Source organism: Wyeomyia smithii, chromosome 2, assembly GCF_029784165.1.
Source record: "Wyeomyia smithii strain HCP4-BCI-WySm-NY-G18 chromosome 2, ASM2978416v1, whole genome shotgun sequence".
Classification (NCBI taxonomy): Eukaryota; Metazoa; Arthropoda; class Insecta; order Diptera; family Culicidae; genus Wyeomyia; species Wyeomyia smithii.
Genome location: NC_073695.1, coordinates 40,234,517 through 40,252,758, shown reverse-complemented (window position 1 = coordinate 40,252,758; position 18,242 = coordinate 40,234,517). Strand labels below are relative to the sequence as shown.

The following is an 18,242-nucleotide window of genomic DNA, read 5'->3' as shown; positions in this document are numbered from 1 at the left end:
GAAAAAGTCCTTTTCTGTCCACTACTTCGGCCGGTCTTCTACTATCTGTCTGGTGGATTATAGTTGAGGTTCACAGGAACCCATACATAATAGAAACCGGAAGATTTTCGCTTGAAAAATGGTTTTAGGAAAACTTTTTGCCAAAATTGTTGTGCAGTTCATAGCGAACTGTACACTTTTGGAATGTCATTTTTTACCGAACTGAGTATGCATAAACAAAACAAAAAATACTTGCTTAAGAGGAAAGATAGAGCTTTCATCTACATATTCTCATTCCTCTCTGAGCGTGTTTGTTCTGGGGTAAAAGAGCCCCAAAAAAATTCCAGATTTGTCACCCGTTACTATATCTAAATAAAAAAAGTTCCAAAGGTTTATCATTTGCGTACATCAATCCACCGATATATAGTGGAGGGTAGAGAGGCAAGATTTATTTGCTTATGTGTACATGTGATGAAGTCGGTGCGATGGTTACTCGGCGGTGGTATGAGTGTTGGCGCGAATGAAGTGGGTGATGTGGAAACAAGTTTATTGAACGCTTGTTTTCATGCATTTGGCTAGTGGCTCGTCCGCACTGACAATGGGCTACGTTCATATAGTAAGCATCGCGTTTCATTCTAAGATTGTTTCAGATAGTGATGGGAAATATCGAGCGGAGTCGTTGACGATGGCATCGATTGTTTCCGAGTTTTTATCGATATTATCGAGAAATTACCGATGGCTTTTGACGTTTTCAATAGGACCTATCTGGCTTTGGTAACAGTGCGGGGTCACGGTAGCAGGGACAGTTTTTGTTTACATCTAAGTTTTTCTTAAGTCTGTTTGACTGTGGTGAAGCAGTTGATAATTTTCCTATATGATGATTTTCAGGTGCGGGAGGTGGATCACATGCTTTGTGCCACCTGCGACATATCGATGGTTGTCGTTGACACTAGGACTTTAGCGGTGTTATCGATGGGAGCCGGTTGTCGTTAAAGATGGGTACCAATAACTTTTCTATAATGTAATGGAAAATATGGGAAAGATCACGAAAGATCTTTATTCTTGTACGAAAATAGACCTGGAAATGAAATTTAAAAAGCAGGGTGTAGAGTATGAACCCGCTGAATAAAACAAATATGTTTTAAAAAACATATCTATAAGAAATAATAAAAAAATAACAAGAAATAAATAAATGTGCATTTAATATATATATTTAGAAATAAAAACGAGTACCTTGAACAATAGATCACAGCAACCTAACGGCTAGCAACAGAACTTTGTTTGCGTAACAGTAAAAGTCGAATCAGTTTTTGGAGAGCTGTTGTAGGAAGCGGATGGAAAAGTTGCACAAAGAAAAAAAAAGAGAAAAGTCAAGAAGACAAGATGGCTGAAAGAAAAAGGATGTGTTCCGTTGGACACGACATTGGCACAGTCGATAACGCTCCCAAGAGGTAAGTTAAACCGGTGTAAGAATTGGTTTGTGCTAGAATACCGGTGTTTGCTCCCTTGTGAGGGAACGACAGCTCTGTGAGGCTGCCACGATATTTGATGCTCCCCTGGGAGGGACAAAAAAAATGGTATGGTTGCCAAAAGGTGGTGGCATACCGATGTTTGTTTCCCTGTGAAAGAGCAACGGCTCTGTGAGGCTGCAACAATATTTTATGCTCCCCTGGGAGGGACAAAAAAAATTTTTTTTCGACTCCTCTGGGAAGGATCGATAGCTCCTCTGGGTAGGATCGATAGCTCTGTGAGGCTGAGAGAACATTGGTTCTTCACTATGAGAAATTAACAGTGCGTTGAGAAAAAAAAATGTGTCAATTTTTTCGTTATTGCGAAATTAGAACTAATTGACTGCCATTTTACTTCTCTTGTAGAAAAAAATCCGCTAAAAAGGCTGCGAAATTTCTGAAGAAAGCTCTCGATTCCGAAAAAAAAGCGAAGTATTTTCCTTGCTTCTAAATTGAAAAAAATAAAACATAAACGCGAGTTCGAGGAATCCATTTCCCTCGGTGAAGCAGGACCAAGTTTCAGACAAAGAAACTCTAAATGGTGCGTTGATGAACAAATCGGTGTCGCTGAGTCGTCACTCATGGCAACCGCAAACAATTTGTCTGTGGCGTCATTAAACATACCCGAGTGTATTCCCAGACACAACGAAGACGAGATCGATAGAAGGACTTACGAATGCTGGAAAGAGTTACTAGACGCTTCACTACAGCTAGTTGGTATAACGGACGAAATCACCAAGATGAACATATTCAAAGTTAAAGCTGGTTATAAATTACTGGAAGTTTTGGAAGGTACCTCATCTACAGCAGACACGCCAGATGCAGCTACAGCTCCATTTTCCAATACAGAGAGCCGGTTGAAAAACTATTTTGGATCTCGCGAATATAATTTAATGCAACGCCAAAAGCTGCGTTCTATGTTACAAAAAACGGGTGAGTCAGATATGAACTATGTCAAACGAGTGATTACCACTGCGAAGTTATGTGACTTCGAAGACCAACAGCTGATGGAAACTGTAGCCGACGTGATTCAGTTACATGCCGTAAACCTAAAAGTCAGAGAGACGGGACGAAAATTGTTGCGTAAAGGAGGAACGCTTATGAATTTGATCGATAAGGTACGCGCATACGAACTGGACAAAGCAAATGAAGAAATTTTTGCACCTTACCACCCACAAGTACCAACGTATGCCGAAGTTGCCGCTTTGTCTTACGGTTCAACAGGGTCAGGTAACTCACATCGTTATGTTCCATATCCCAGGACACAAGATGCTCGAGAGCTCAACCAGGGAAAGTACAGCAATTGGCCAAATACAAGAGGCAAAGGCACCTTTCGTGGTCGTGGTGCGAATAAAAAAGTTGAGTCATTGGTCAACCCGTCGTGTTGGAGATGCACCAGCAGGTTCCATTTACCATCGACTTGTCACGCTATCAATAAGGTTTGCCGCAATTGTCAGAGAGTGGGACATATTGAACGGGCTTGCCATGATCAACCTGTTTCAGTTCCAACTATTCAACGAAATAAAGAAGTGGATGGCATTATTAAACAAAAAAAAGATTGCTGCAGTAATCAAAGAGGACGAGAAAATCGAAGAGAATAATAAGCTTGTGAGTGAATAAAATCCTTAATCCACTACGATGCCAAAGCGAGTTCTGCGACTTGAATTGTGTTACTAGTTCATGAATCTGTACGATATTTCTTCTTTTGAATAAATTTTGTGTTACACAAAAAACGATTTCAAAACAAACACTAAAGAAATTTTGTCTCATTTAAAAGAAACATATTCATCGCAGAAATACCTATTGGCTCGTATGAGAAATTATACTAAGTTTTTATGCTAAAACTACAAATTTTTTCAGAGTGAATCACAAGAAACTATCATTTTAAATCATTGTTGGAACGACGATTCAAAGGATGGCGTTGTCATCGGCCAAATTGCTGGCGTACGAGTTGCTTTTCTCATTGACTCCGGGGCTGAAGTTAACACGATTAGTGGAGATGTTTTCAAGTATCTCATGAGTAATGTGCAATCGGAAGAACAATTGTTCTCGGTGACTAAAGGTACAGACAAACCACTAAGGGCGTACGCAAGTCCTGGCGAAATAAACGTGGTTGCGACTTTTGTCGCCGAGCTGCATATTTCCAATGATCGTCCAAAATACTTAGAAAAGTTTTATGTCATTAAGAATGCACGACCTTTGTTGAGCAAAAACACTGCAATTCGGTACAGTGTGCTTCAGATGGGACTTAACGTACCGATCAATTATTCAACACCACAAAGTTGTGTGACGAAGTTATTTCCGGGAGAAATTCTCGCCTTGACTTCCAAAGAATTTCCAAAATTCAATGTACCCGCTGTTGTATTGAGCTACGACAAAGAAAAACCACCGTCCAGAAATGTTTACACCAATATTCCTGTTACATTCAGAACGGAAACCGAACGCAGGCTAAATGAGCTGTTATGTTCTGGCATTATTGAGCGGGTGACCGAATCAATGGATAAGTCGTTTTGCTCTTCTCTTTTGGTTGTCCCTAAAGGAAAAAATGACATTAGATTGGTAGTTGATCTGAGAGGACCCAACAAATCAATTATACGAACTCCATTCCGGATGCCAACCCTCGAGGAGATATTAACCGATTTACATGGTTCAACCTGGTTTTCGACTTTAGATTAGAAAAGTTCATTCTTTCACGTCGAACTTGCAGAAGAGTCAAGAAATCTTACGAATTTTTTTGCGGGCAACGCAACATTTCGTTTTAAAAGATTACCCTTTGGTTTTTGGCATGCACCCGACATTTTTCAGGAGATACTCCAGACGAAAATTCTTGGTGGCTGTCGGGGCGTTCGAAACTATTTAGACGACATTATTGTCCATGGAAAAACAAAAATAGAGCATGATGAAAATTTACAACATGTACTCTCCCGATTACGAGAGCACCACGTGAGCATAAACGAGGAGAAATGCGTGATCAGACAACAAGCAGTTAAATTTCTTGGGTTTTCACTGGCACATGACGGTATACGAGTCGAAGAGGACAAATTGAGGGCAATAAAGGAATTTCGTAGACCCGAAACTCAGCTTGAGGTCAAGAGCTTTCTAGGCCTCATAAACTTTATCGAAAAGTTCATTTTTAAAAGAGCGGATAAAACAGAGAAGTTGCGAGTTTTAGCTAAATCGAGTTTTTTTTTACTGGACGGAGGCTGAAGAAGCAGAATTCCAATTTTTGAAGCACGAGGCTCTGGCATCAATTTCGAGATTAGGGTATTTCAGTGTGACGGATGAAACAGAATTGTATGTGGATGCCTCAGCCATTGGCTTGGGAGCAGTGCTCATACAATTTAATAAAGATAGAGTCCCACGAATAATATCCTGCGCATCAAAGGCTTTAACCAATGTGGAAAAAAAGTACCCTCAAACACAAAGAGAAGCACTTGCCATTGTTTGGGCAGTGGAAAGATTTGCTTTCTATTTGACGAGTAGATCGTTTTCGATTAGAACAGATTCAGAAGCAAACGAATTTATTTTCGGTAAAGGACACAAAGCGAGTAAACGTGCTGTTTCCCGCGCAGAATCGTGGGCTTTGAGGCTCCAGTCTTATGACTTTACTGTTAAACGAATTCCAAGCCATTTGAATGTTGCGGATGCGTTATCTCGTTTAATAGTGAATGAAACTGATGAACCATTTGACGAAGAAGATGATGAACATTTGCTCTATGCTATCGATGGAGGCCTCATGAATATAACCTGGAATGATATCGAGCTTGCTTCCGAATCCGATGTAGAACTTGCGCAAATCAGAGCGGCTAAAGAATCTGGTATCTGGCCTGAGAACCTCCGTCAGTTCGAATCTCAAGCCAAATATTTGACAACTCTAGGTTCAATTGTATTCAAAGACGATAGAATAGTGTTACCCATACGACTATGTACAAGGGCTTTGGAAACGGCGCACCAGGGACATATTGGTTGTGCGGCCATGAAACGAATCATGAGAGAATATTTTTGGTGGCCGGGAATGAGCAAATGTATTGAGTCTTACGTCAAGAGTTGTAAGATTTGTCTGGTTATTTCGAAGAAAAACCCGCCAATCCCTCCGACAAGTCGGCAACTACCTGATGGTCCTTGGCAAATGCTGCAGGTTGATTTTTTGTCAATTCCTAGTTGCAGCTTCGGCGAACTACTAGTTTGTATAGACACATACTCTAGATATTTGTCGGTGATAGAAGTTAAAACGATAAATGCCAACAACACAAACATGGCTCTTTGTAAAATTTTTCATACTTGGGGTCTACCACTTTCGATTCAGAGCGACAACGGACCTCCATTTCAGGGAACGGAGTTCGTAAACTATTGGGAGGCCAAAGGAGTTAAAATATATAAGTCAATTCCACTACACCCACAGTCAAATGGCTCCGTTGAGAGACAAAATCAAGGGATTATTAAAGCTCTTGCTGCTGCTAAACAAAGTGGGATAAACTGGAAAGAAGCACTTCAGGAATACGTACACATCCACAATACGATGAAGCCACACTCACGCCTGGGAGTAACTCCTTTCGAGCTTCTTGTAGGTTGGAAATACCGTGGAATATTTCCAAGTTTGTGGGATTCGAAAAGCATTGATGAATTGGATAGAGTTAATGTAAAAGAAAATGATGATCTAGCTAAATTGATCAGCAAGAAATACGCTGATAAGCGTAGAGGTGCAACGGAAAGTGCTAAATAATAATAATAAGCTAGATCCGACCTTTTCTAAGAAAGCGTATACAGTACTTACACGACAGGGTGCTAAGATAGTTGTGCGAAACGAGGATGGTGTTCAGTATGCACGTAACATTCAAGATGCTAAGCGAATTTCAGACTCGAGTGCAACTATTATGGTAAATACTGAGGACATGAGCAATTCATCTTCGGCAACAGAGTCAAATAACTCACATGGATCACTAGTAACTACGATTAGAGATGAATTTCAAAAGATTAATAAGCCATACGAGAAACCGAAGAGAGCACTTACTAAACCAAACAAGTTCAAGGACATGATTTTGTATCATATATTCGAATAATTTAATAGTAATAGTCGAGTAAAAGAGTAGAGGAGAAGGGAATTGTAGAGTATGAACCCGCTGAATAAAACAAATATGTTTTAAAAAACATATCTATAAGAAATAATAAAAAAATAACAAGAAATAAATAAATGTGCATTTAATATATATATTTAGAAATAAAAACGAGTACCTTGAACAATAGATCACAGCAACCTAACGGCTAGCAACAGAACTTTGTTTGCGTAACAGTAAAAGTCGAATCAGTTTTTGGAGAGCTGTTGTAGGAAGCGGATGGAAAAGTTGCACAAAGAAAAAAAAAGAGAAAAGTCAAGAAGTCAAGATGGCTGAAAGAAAAAGGATGTGTTCCGTTGGACACGACACAGGGTTTTCTATAAACTGCACACTATTTACCAATGTCATTGTCGGACTATGGTGCAGTAATGATAGCCAAAATCTTATGCTTCACTTTTTCGATTTTTATAGCTTTTGTGCAGATGATTTATATAATACGTTCCAATTATGACTAGTTCGGCATTTTGTTAATAAACTTGAGACTATATATTGGTCAATATGGATAACTTCGTTTTTAAATTATTAAGGCTTTGTATGCATGAAACTTTGCCAGTTTTTCTATTTAATAGGTAACATTCACATCGAAATGTCGTATCCCCGAGCGTCTGCGTCGGTAGAAGGAAAAATAGTGGTCGTGCGTAATGCTTCGGTGTAAACCGTGTAAACCGCGTTTCCGGTTCGGGAAATTTTGCTCATATGAACGTTTTCGAAATTAAGTGATTTCGCGGAGTTTACCCAGATGCTTGTTCATGTCTCACCGAAGATTTCGTTCGGTCGATAAATATCGTGACTAACGAAAATGCGATGTATACCTTCCAAAGAATCGCGGCCAACGTGTACTCGAGATTGACAAATAGCTGGTTGCTACAAGTGGTAAAGGCTACTTCACGCGCGTCGTACGCAGAGGATCGCGGTGTTTGGCAAGAAAGATACTCATGGTTCGTTTCCGTAATAAGCGCGCATCATTTTTATATTCCGTTTTTCAGGTGTGTTTTTCGCGGGATCGTTTTTTTAGAGCAGACGAAGTGAATACGAGAGACGTCGTTAGTCGATCTGTTATATAGAAAATATCCGGTTGACCGAACCTAGAGAGACTCCGCGTTTATACATTTCAAGAGGCCGTATTATCTTCAGATAGATCAACAACGCGCAATAGCTTTCGGTATAAAGAGGATCACCTTACGAGGAGATATCCGATCATTTGAAGTTGTCTCGATTCGGTCAAAGATCCAGTATCCTTGCGTACGATTTATTGTTGCGGTGTTACATTTTCAAACTGAATAAGTTCGAATCGCATTATTAATATCGCGGCGGATGTAATGAACTCAATGGCGCGACACTTGTTGTAAAGAACCCGACGCTCGAAATCAGCGCATCGTTCACCAAAACGAACCCTGCTGTATACCTTGCCCTTTCTCCAACATCCCATTCGTGGAAGTGCAGAGGTGTTCTCGGCTTCCATAAAGCGAGTATCACGTCAACATTTTCCTATACAAACTCCTTCTTTGACCTGCATTCGGATGCGGCCGGCGCTGGTATTGCCTGATAAACATATTAAGATCACCAGTTTTTACACATTGAGGATGCATGTTGGTCCCAAGCATCATCTATTGGTTCTCTGTGTAATTACTGCTGATCTGGCAATAACGGAGTAGCAACCGCGGGCGGTCAATCATGCTCATAAAAAAAGTTCCAAAGGTTTACCAGTAAAAATAAAAGTCTAATAGCTTCCCATTTCGCATACAATATAAATATTTTGCTAGTATTGAGTCATAGCAAATCTGCAACAAGTTTGCGAACTGTTTTTACCAACCGAACCGTATATATTTATAGTGACGAAATAAGGGACTTGGAGTATTACTCCAAGTCCCTTATTTCGTCAGGTAAAGGACTGCATAAAGTCTACATAGAAAGGTCGACAGTAGAGATGATCGGGTATGGGAAATTTGTTAACCATACTCGACCCGAACCCGAAGAAATATTTGTTCCAACTAGCCGTACCCGATCCGGACCCGAAAAAAAACGCCGCAATTGACGGTACCTGACCCGTCCTGGATGTTGTTTTCTGTTTTTTTTAATACCCGAACTGACATTTCAAGTACTGATTGTTAAATGTGGTTTCTCGAGATGATGGCCAGAGTTAGGCTAGAACCGAGTGTACATGTGAACGGATGTTATTGAACCCGAAGTTCCAGCCAATTGACTAAAACCAAAATACCCAAAACCATACGAATGGCCTGTTAAAGTAATTTTATGTATCTTGAACCAATAATTGTTAGATTTTGTCCAAATATTCATGAAATTCCTCAGTTTTCGAAATAACGGATTCCCGGGAATGAGATAATTCTTGGGCACCGCTGACGCTAATTTGAAAGTAGATCTTTTGGTGCCATCGAAATCAAATGAAAATCACAAAAGATAGAAAAATTTCGAGCACAAAACGGTTAAAGTCAAAGGTTTCGTATCCGAAAAATTCTCGTAACACGATTTTCACTCAAGAATCCCAGTCCCATATACAAGGCATTCTTGAGGATTCTTTCGTCAGGATTCCTTATTGCGGACGCTTTACGATTCCAATGTGAGGAATCCTAGGGAATCTATGCGAAATCTATGGTTGCGACAAACGTATATATGAGTTTATTCTAACCGGGACGTCAGTCATGTCGAATAATCTGTCCTCGTAAGAGTCAGTCGTTCGAATTTGTAATTCTGTTCGCATATTCAAAGAAGTTTGTTCGCATTCTAATAGGTTGAAACAATTTCGGCTTGATGCTAGAAGAACACGCAAGGTCCATGTACAGTCGCAGTGTTCAATTTACTTTGATGATACCTACATAGATTTGATTTCTGGTCTTTCTAAATCATATCATTTGAGGTTCAGATCAGAGGAAGCCAAAAAAAGGGGAATCTAGTTTGGCTGATATATAATAAATTTTACATTGAGCGTCTTAGTACAATAGAATTAGATATTGAGAATATGCAATGTTTCCATTTAATTCTACTAGTACTACAAAAATAGAATACCGCTGAAATCGTCCGCAGATACATATTTCGGTTATTACTTATAACCATCATCAGTGCCTAAGGGACTGCTAAAAAAGAATCTTGTTAAGAGAGAAATTTTCATTTGTCAACCATTAGTTACACGATTGTTTGGTCAATATCAATCCCAGACATAGGTTTTGTATACTTCTAAAGTAGAATTACCAAGTTACAGGATTAAATTACGAAGTAGAACACTCTAAGAGAGAAATAACTAACTTTCTCAGAAACGCAATTTGATCCAAAACGAGTGCAAGTTTACCGTCTCTCGTGATGAGTATAATATTCTTTATGATGTTGGTTAGATTCTTCAATTTCATCTGGAAAAAAATGATAGACAGATAACGACACGTTTTCCTCAGTCTTATGCTATACACTCAGTTTTTTTACGCTGGAAATACATACCTCGTAAAAAACCACGTTAAATACGCGAGAATCAAATCTGCGTTGAAGGACCGCGGTAATTCGAAATCCCACGTAAGAAACATGGTTGATTCGAAAATGCGCCTAAACATACGCGTTCATTCAAAATACCTCGTAAAAAACCGCGTAAAAATGTTCTGTCCGGATCGCAGAGGCGATTCCTCTCACGATTCTGTCGCCGAGTCGCCGAGATTCCTAAATTTGGATTCTTGAGGTTTTCCATAAGCGATTCGAACTGATTCTGTCCGTATCGCAGAAACGATTCCTTTCACGATTCATTTGAATTCTGTAGGATTCTTGAGAAGTTTTCCATATGCGATTCGAACAGATTCCGTACGTATCGCAGAAACGATTCCTCTCACGACTCCGTCACTGAGTTATAGGAATCCTGGGAATTCTTACTCAGGATTCTCAGCGTGTTAGTTAGGGAATATAGTGGTTCGACTAGAATCCAGTGTAGCACCTGGCTCGTCTGGTGTTGAAAAATTTGACCATCTGTATCTCGCTGAAAAATGTGTACAGAGCATTTGGGTCCCATTTTTCGTGTTAGTTACCTTTTTTAATGAAATCAGGGATTTCAATTATTAGTTTTGTAAGCATACGTATGTTTAAATAAATTACTGAAAATTTTTATTTTGTTTTGAGAGATTAATATCAATTCAATAACTTTTTTTTGAAGGATTTATAATAACTTCAAAATGAACCAGGTCAGAACAGCAAGAAGAATGCTAGAACAAAACGTAGAATGGTGGTGAGTGCTTGTCTGGTAGAGTTTAAGATAAACGACGAGTTTGATGTGAACATCACAGCGACCCGAAATCCTAATAATAAACACTCCTTGAGAGGGTTTTCTCATAAAGAAATAACAGCTTTGGCTACATTTTCGTTTTGTATTTTGGTTGGGTAAAGCTTTTGACAGAATAGATAAATTCATGCTAATCTTCAAACTCAAAAAGCTAGAATTTGGAATAGGCCTATTTAAATGGATTGAAATTAAGGGACAACTTTTTGTACCAGCCAAAGTGACATCTGGAGTTCCACAAGGGTCCCATTTAGGCCTTTTCTTTTTCATGTTATTTGATAATATTGTTACCCTTGTGTTGAATCGTCTTGAAGTATTAACATATGCCGATGACATGAAATTGCACATGGAAATAAGTGCCAAATCAGATATTCAATAATTCCAGCAAAAGTTTGACGTTTTCTACATTCTATCTATTTTAGAATATTGTAGTGTTCTTTGGTCGTTATCAAGATGCCCATTCCAACAGAATCGAATCAGTACAAAAATAGTTCTAGTTATTTGCTCAAATCAAACTAGGTTGCATCATTTTCCTCTCCCTTGAATGAACCGCGTTGCATGCTTATTAATATAGAAACACATGAAAAAAGAAGAGAAATTGCTTTGGTCACTCTAGGTAATGATCTAGTTTCACAACGCATACGTTCAGAATATTTGATAGAAAAACTCAACTTCTATGCTCCTACGCATTCGTTAGGAACGTGAAAAATCTTTGTAATAAATTCATATAGAACAGAATGGGTTATGAGCAAGCCAGTTTATAGTATGATGAGTCTTTTCAATAAATACTGTAACGTTATGGTTCTAACGATATTACGAAATGTTTTGATGAAAAAATTAAACACTGCAATTTTATAACTTTATTTGCAATGTTAGCAATAGGTTTGAGATGTAGTCTACAATGATTGACGGGAAAAAATGATTGCATAAAAAAAAATACCACTTTAGAAGCGAGTGAAGATTTCACGCTAAATATAAAAGAGTACATTGATTATAATATTTGCATTAAACAATGTACAACAATTGCCAATTTTCATGGGTTCACCATCACACGCACCGACGAAACTACCCATGCAGCATCAATCTTAGTAACCCTTGAGTCAGCACGAAAGAATGGACAGCTCTGTTAGTCGAGTTTTAACCGTGATGGCGAAAACAGCGACTTTGAGCGACAATAGCTCCAAAAGATGCTCAAGAGGAACACCGGGGAAAAGTGGCTACATCGCTGCATGCGCTTGGCCGGTAGATCGGTGCAACCGGCCAAACAGTGAAAAAGTACCTGGCGAACATGGACATACATGTGAGGAAGCGGCAGTCCCGTCCACTAGTCTCGAAGCTGTAGGCAATGGCGCAGAGGCAGCGACTAAATAAGATGGTGAAGTTGATGGACAACGAGACCTATCTCACCCTGGATAGCAACGACTGGCAGGGCATTTCATGTTTTCCTTCCCCACGAAGGAAGCTCCGAGGTGAAGTTCATTTCACACATCAAGTTCCCCAAGAAGGTGCTGCTGTGGTTGACAATCTGCGAGAAGGGGATGTTAAAGCCGCTTTTTTTTCGTTCAGGACTGGCCGTGAACGGGGAAATTTATAGTTCCAAGTGCTATAAATGGCCGGAAGTTACGTCGCCCACTACTCGAAGCAATCATTGGAGGAGATGGAGTGGCTGAACGTCGATGTGGTAATCATCTGGCTTAGTTTTTTTTATCACCATCAGAAAAAAGTTCTTTATTTAATGCAAACGTTATTACGTTTTCTGATGTGAAAATGGTATTGATGATTGCAAATATCTATTAGAGCCAGGACGGTCTGTTTGATAGTTGTGACATGAGTAAATTTGCGTTTCCGAAAAAAAATCCGCAAAAATATAAAAACTGATTATTTCAAAGATTTCATATGCTTAGTATTTTTTATAGTAAAAAAGACAAAAAAAAAAGCTAAACATTGCTGGTTGTACGGCATGGAGTAATAAGAACAATTTTTTTTCCAAAAGTGAAAATAAAGTTCAAAGCCAGAACGGTTTATTTGATTGGTATAATGTGTGTTAAAATTGTAGTTTTACCCACTCAGAAAAAAATAACGTTAGACAAAAATGGTAGGAGGGTGGTATTCAAGACACATTTAGACGATAACTGAATGAAATTTGCACTAATTCAATTTTGAACAGGAACATTTGGAACATTTCGCCAACAATTCTGAATACGTTTTAGAAAATGCACAACCCTTCTTTAAAAAGGTTATTACGTCTCAAAAAAACGGTACTAGTTCGACATCTCAGCAGAATTTCGAACTTTATACTCAAGTTAGCCAGTAGTTAATGGCATCACGAATAAAATTTTCCCCTAGTCGCACATCGACAATATGCAATACGTAACACTCTTGGTGTCTGCTTCAAACCGACACGAGAACAGTTCGATTATCTTCCTTCTGAGCTACAGCATGACAGGATACGTGTTTTTTTGTTGCGTTCGTGAGAGCTCTACCGGAAATAACATTCAATTTTCGTACATTCGTTTTGCATAACTGGGACAAACTGTGAGAACTTGATATAAAGGTGGAGTTACTTGGAAGATAGTTCTAAAATGAACCTCAGAAATAGAAAGTAAGCTCGTGATTGGCTACCCGATGCTTTTTCAATTGGTTTTTAGTTACTTTTTTCACTGGTTTGTAATTGAAAAGATATGCCAATTATTATACCAACAGTTTGCGAAAAACTTCATTCGTGTTTCAGGATCTGTTTAGCAAAAGTAATATTGCATGCATTCAAAATTACACAAAGCAAGTTCAATTCTGCTTTATACCATCCTTTTCTCCACTATTAAAGCGAGCTAGTAATTGGTTGAATGCTGTAAAACTCAACTAAAATGTTTGATTTGCAACGCATTATTTCATCAATTTACTATTAAAAAGATATACCACAAGTTTGGTACGAGCTTCGATTTTCGATCAAGTGGTAGTAACATAATATGCATTTTAAGAGGGGACATTTTTGTTACACTTTACACTGCATGCCACCCAAGTAAAGTAAGACGTGTCCCGCGTCAAAAATCACAAAAATATTACTATGAATTGAACATATCAAAAAACCACATTAGGATACTCAGATTTCTTTCTACGAAAATTACACAACGTTACCGTTTTCGTTTTTCAAAACATTAGCTTGTACATTATTTACAATTAATTAATCTCATAGTCAATTATTTCGCAACTCGCCCAAGAGCGTTTTGTTGGTCTTCGTCAAAGAGGGTCTTGACTATCCTTTCATTATATTTCCGTTTAGCTTATTTTTTCAACATTGTTTTCTATAACGCATACTTTTCCAGAAGAGAGGCAAACATCGTTTCCCGCACTTACATTTGGTTCGATTCATGGATTATTCCGAAGATTATTATTGACTTCTGTATTTATGTTTAATAAAAGGAAAATCATTCAACTTTACGATCTGCTCCAGTAATATAATATATTTCTCCAACCGATATTACATGTTTAATAAACTATAATAAACTGATGATTCATGTAATATAATTAGTTTTCAATGGTAAAAACCGCATCAGTTAAACGATTCTATCATCACCAATTCTGTTAAATTCGGTTTTTTTGTGGATCAAAGAAGAAAAACGCGTTTTGGTGTGCATTTAACGGTTTTATCTTCATAATTGTACAATGAATAACAAAATTGCTAATAAAAATTTCTATGTACGCTTTTGAGAAAGAATTCTTTTTTAAATATTAACAAATTTACCATTTTGTTCTGTTTTTTTCATATTTATTGAGCTGCGTGGTTACACATCCAATTTTTAACCAACAGCGAAAATGATGGCTTCATCTATGATTCTATTTTTGCTCATCTTTTTATATTTGAAACGAAAATCTGTCCAAGACGTTCGAGTTTATTTAAAAGCACATCTTTATGCCATTTTGATTAGATAAAAGAAAGAAAGCTCGATTATATCTGTTCGTGTAACTCTAAAATTTCCAATCACAATTTAACTAAATAATATTTAAGTAAATACATCAATAACAAAACACTTTGATGAACAGGCACGACAGTTTCAAAGAACTATTTGTTTGATAACAATGAATTAGTGTCAGCACAAAATTACCGTGAAATACTGAAACGATGTAATCGAAATTAAATTCTCCTTTTATTAATTCACTATTGTGAAGAATGATTTTGAAAATTCGATTAATTCAGACAAAGAAAAAAACCAAATTCAAATTAACACATTCCAACTATTCAATTTATCAACCACTATTGTCTCGGCCTAAATAGCCCATACACCATACTGAATGGTTCACAAGTGGCAAAATACTGTTCAATTTGATGAATTCCGACACTGGCAATGCAAGCGCACCGTTTCCGGTTTTCTAAGCATAGCTGATTTATTATACATTTGTGGGATAAAATAGCACCGCCACTAGCATCACCACATCGAACACCGGATCCTCACATTCGAATCAACGGTGATTGGATTTTCCACCAATTAGGAGCGCACCTACCGTATGCGGGATCCGTTGGTTAAATTGTAATCCAAACCAGCCTGGCCAGACCCAAACTGTGTTCTAAAAATCCTCACACTCCTCCTAGCTATGGTCGGAAAATCATTCGTTTCCTGTGCACTTGACTGCCTCTCAGTACAGCATTATCACCAAGCAGCGAAAATGGATTTTTTTTCCTTTCGCAATCCACCGACTCGGTCTGTCACCTATTTATGGTAAATTTTAGAACCCAAAAACACGAGAGCCCCGTCTGGAACAAGCTTTTTAAAGCCACGGCGCGCACTTGAACGTTTTGCTTAGTTAGCTACTTAGGAGTCCTTGATCCGTGGTTTCCCGTATTGCTCTTCGGTAGGAATTAAAAGATTTCGGTTTCACTCGGTCGCGTCCCAGAACCGCGCGGCGCGTCGTTTTGAGTCCGCACAGGACGACAGATTGTAATGAACTGAGCTGATCCTGCCGTTTGGCAGTGCTATCTATAGGAAAGGAAGCTGGCCCGCGCTGTTGCAGTCGGTTCTGGTCTGGTCCTGTCTGGGTGAAAGCTGAGGGATGCGGGAGTGGAGCCGTCGTCGCCCGTATATCACGATTCGGTAGGGGGATTGTTCTGGTTCGCCAGAGAGATAGTGAAAAGGAGAAAGCATGAAAACATACGCATAACATGCCGATTCCCAGTGCGGTTTGTGATGGAACTATCAGGGATGAATAGGTTGTGTTGTAATTGATGTTACGTTTGCAGAAAATAGGACGAAGCATTGCTTTTAAAGGTAGAATTACAGGAAAAATAGGAAGCAATGAATTTATTACGCTAGAACAAAAGAAGTGGAGGATTATATCTGAGATACGACCGCATTATCGATGTAGGAATACACTGTTTTGCTACTCAGCAAACTCTTTAGTATTGTTGACTATCCATTTATATAAACAATCTCATAGAAAACGGTTTTGTGTTTTCATTCAAATTTAAAAAAAATGTCCTCATTTGGCTTTGTTATGATTAGGTCAAGGTACTGCGATTTTTTGCACGGATTATTAGAAAAAGTTTTTGAGTACTTTCATAGAATTTTCTTTAGAACGTGTGAACATAGCTCATCGTACGTAGCAATCGTATTGTACAATAAGATAACATGTTAAACTATTTGCAAGTTTACGATGTTTGAAATATATTTTTGTAACCACAAGCCTCTTATCATAGAGTGATAAAGGAAATGTTAAACTACTTTAGTGTTTTCTTGAAAGCACTAAGAAGCCCCGTTTACTGCCAAGCTTCAACAGAAGAAATGTAGGTAATTTCTGCTTTCTATTTAAATCCACGTTTATATGCGTGCCTTTGTTACCGCCGATGCTTCGTTTGTTGTTGGTCGTTCCAAACTGCACAGGAATTCAATCGGTGGCTGGAAAGATAAGTTGTAAGAGTCGATAAGTCGACCAACGAGCATTTTTAGATTGCCATTTATTTTTTGCATGTAACTCCTAGATTTAAACAAATCCTAAGCAACATTGGAGAAATAATCTACTAGTTCGCTAGCATCATTTAGCCACCTGGATTATATCGCTTACCGCTATATCGATGATGACGAGAGTTCCAAGATAAAGTTTTAGTGTTTCAGAATTCTAGAAACTGAACATTTCAAAAAACTATATTGGAATATTGCTTATTGGTCCAATTATAAAAGAAATATGTGATTGTTGAAGTGTTACCGCGAAAAAAGTTTTTCAGTTCCTTGAAAAATGTTTGATAAACAAAATCATAGCTTCATGCAAATACTAGTAGGGTAACGGGGGTATTTTGGCCCACATGCATATTTTGACCCACCCGGTAACAGTTTACGCATTTTATCTGATAATTTCAATGAATATTAGAAAACTATGCATGCAACATTGAATAACACACCTAAGAATCATACTACACTGTAATTTTCGGCGAAAAACTGGCTCTAGGTAGTGTTATTTTGGAATTAGTTCATACATATTCAAAGTCATGGCTGAGTCAACCCAAAGTCAAGGGGAAGTGGTAATATACAAGTCAACGTCCGGAAGCTATTGTAACGAAAATGTATGCTTTTGATACAATTCGTTGCTGTAGTAACATCAATAAAATGTCATAGAAACAGTTTGTATACTCTAACATGTTGGAAAAAGTTGAAAAAGTGGTAAAACGTATGGCCGAAATATGTTTCCCTCTTTCTGAAGCGAACATATTTTGGCCATGCCAAGTTTTGACATCTCTTTGTTTACCGTTCGGTCGTTGCACGTGAACAAAGAAGCAGCTTGTGACAATTTACAGGTAATTACTTCTTAATTTATCACATTCAACGATATGGAATTGGATGAGAATGCCTGCTATAAACCGCTTTAAGCCAAATCATTTAATTTTTAAATGTCTAAAATTTACAAAAATTCACAGCAGAAGGATGTTCTCCTCAAACCCACTATTTTTGCTCTAAAAATACCGATGATGATCTTAAATATAATTAGTCCGAACTATTTCCATACACGTCTCTAGATTTAAAGGTGGGCCAAAGTAAAAATTTTGTGGACCAAAATATGTTTTGAGTACTTGGTAGAAATTTTGCTATTTCTAGGATATTTTTCAACATATTGCATTGTTCAACGGTGTATATTAAAATAGACACTTAGCTTTTAACAACGGTATAATAGAGTCGGTATTCATGTTAAAAAATTGTGTTTTTTTAATGAACTGTGCGAACACTTCGCAAAGCTGGCCAAAATACCCCCGTTACCCTACCTGTCCCACGAACTAGTAGCGAAATTTGTGTTTCATTTGTATGGGAGCCTTCCCTTCCAGAGAAGGATGAAGTATTGAACCACAATCGAAATGTTTCTTGCTCCCAATGCCAAATAATTTGGTGTCATTTG

At 38.1% G+C, this 18,242-nt stretch overlaps 1 protein-coding gene across 7 annotated transcripts in view; it reads right to left on the bottom strand.

The window, feature by feature from the left end:
- Positions 1-18,242, bottom strand: part of LOC129721459 (opsin, ultraviolet-sensitive) — a 253,856-nt gene that overhangs the window by 152,580 nt on the left and 83,034 nt on the right. For 2 of the 7 annotated variants that reach the window (XM_055674022.1, XM_055674020.1), the window contains exon 1: positions 15,369-15,800. The exons of the other annotated variants lie outside the window; for them this stretch is intronic. The gene's annotated coding sequence lies outside the window, so the exon portion shown is untranslated. Of the gene's footprint in view, positions 1-15,368; positions 15,801-18,242 lie in introns of those variants that run through there. 7 annotated transcript variants of the gene reach the window in all.